Below are 2,067 nucleotides of genomic sequence, written 5' to 3' on the forward strand. Positions count from 1 at the left end.
CATTTCAAGTTAAGCAAGAGTTCTTATCCCTCATCCAAGGAAGAGATTGGGGAGATGTCTTCAGTACCATATTCTTTAGCAGTTGGAAGTTTGATGTATGCGATGGTGTGTACAAGGCCCGATATTGCTCATGTAGTGGGAACGGTGAGTCGTTTTCTCTCCAACCCCGGGAAAGAGTATTGAAATGCAGTAAAATGGATTCTCAGATATCTTAAAGGTACAACGAATCTATGTCTTTGTTACGGGGGAGCTGATCCAATCTTGGAAGGCTATACAGATACGGATATGGCCGGAGATCCTGATAGTAGGAAATATACTTCAGGATTCATTTACACTTTTGCAGGAGGAGCTGTTTCATGGCAGTCAAGACTACAGAAGTGTGTTGCATTAGCCACAACTGAAGCAGAGTATATTGCTGCCGCAGAAGCTGGAAAAGAAATGTTGTGGTTAAAGCGTTATCTTCAAGAATTTGGAATCAAGCAAAAGGAGTACAATGTATATTGTGACAGTCAGAGTGCTCTAGATTTGAGCAAGAACTCCATGTACCATTCCCGTACAAAACATATTGATATTCGCTATCATTGGATACGCGAGGTAATTGATCGACAACTGTTGAGACTAGTGAAGATCCATACAAAGGAGAATCCTGCGGATATGTTAACAAATGTGGTGACTCAAGAGAAGTTGGAGTTATGCGGAGACATAACTGGAATGTTCGTGGATTTGACTGGAGGGGGAGAATTGATGGTTTCTAGTGGTTTCCAGCCTAATCTTTCTAGATGTTCAAAGTAAGACATCTTTGAACAACTCATGAAGAAGAAGCGAACTTGAACACGATGACGGCCGCCAACTTCCGCCAACCTTCCTCGTTCACACCTATCTACCGCTATAAGATCTTAGCTATAAATAGAGGTGCAACCCTCAGTTGTAAATCATCCCAAATTACTCAGAGAAGTGTAGTCACAACCTAGATAGTGTGTGTGAGTTTGAGAGTTTTTAGAGTTTTGTAAATACTCGTGTAATCTATTCTTGTGAGTAATAGAGTTATTTTCTCTCAAATTTATATCTCCCAACGTCCAGGCGATCCTCTCTTCCTAACATTCAGTTCTCTACCATCTACACACACCCTCTTACAAACTACTATCTCTTCAACATCCCCTTTATTCCCCTTGAAATAATGGCAACCTCTACAATTCAACAGTCAGCATTTGCCGGCCAGGCAGCATTGAAGCCACAAAACGAGCTACTTAAGAAGACCGGCAGCTTCAATGGCGCCGCTTCACCATGCGCCGAACTGTCAAAAGTGCACCACAAAGCATTTGGTAAGAGAACTGACAAATTTATGTTTTCACTTATATCATACTTCACAATTGTACCAATGAAAACTAACTAATGACAACTGTTTTAACAGGTACGGCCCGGACCGTCCCAAGTACTTGGGCCCATTCTCCGAGCAAACCCCATCATACCTAACCGGTGAGTTCCCAGGTGACTACGGGTGGGACACTGCTGGATTATCGGCTGACCCCGAGACATTCGCCAAGAACCGTGAGCTTGAAGTGATCCACTCTCGGTGGGCCATGCTCGGTGCACTCGGGTGCGTTTTCCCCGAGGTTCTTTCCAAGAATGGTGTCAAATTCGGTGAAGCGGTCTGGTTCAAGGCAGGATCCCAAATTTTTTCAGAAGGTGGGCTCGACTACCTTGAAAACCCTAACTTGGTCCATGCCCAAAGCATTTTAGCCATTTTGGCTACTCAGGTTGTCTTAATGGGCCTCATTGAAGGTTACATAGTTGGTGGTGGCCCACTTGGTGAAGGACTTGACAAGATTTACCCAGGAGGATCTTTTGACCCACTTGGATTGGCTGATGATCCAGACGCATTTGCTGAATTAAAGGTTAAGGAGCTTAAGAACGGTCGGTTAGCCATGTTTTCAATGTTCGGGTTCTTCGTTCCGGCTATTGTAACAGGAAAGGGCCCGATTGAGAACTTGTTTGATCATCTTAATGATCCAGTAGCTAACAATGCAAGGGCTTATGCCACCAACTTTGTACCCGGAAAATGAGTTG

At 43.9% G+C, this 2,067-nt stretch overlaps 1 pseudogene; it reads left to right on the plus strand.

The window, feature by feature from the left end:
* Positions 1-1,177: 1,177 nt before the first annotated feature.
* LOC139891019 (chlorophyll a-b binding protein 36, chloroplastic-like) lies at positions 1,178-2,067 on the plus strand (annotated as a pseudogene).

The sequence above is a fragment of the Rutidosis leptorrhynchoides genome, chromosome 2 (genome assembly GCF_046630445.1).
Source record: "Rutidosis leptorrhynchoides isolate AG116_Rl617_1_P2 chromosome 2, CSIRO_AGI_Rlap_v1, whole genome shotgun sequence".
NCBI lineage: Eukaryota > Viridiplantae > Streptophyta > Magnoliopsida > Asterales > Asteraceae > Rutidosis > Rutidosis leptorrhynchoides.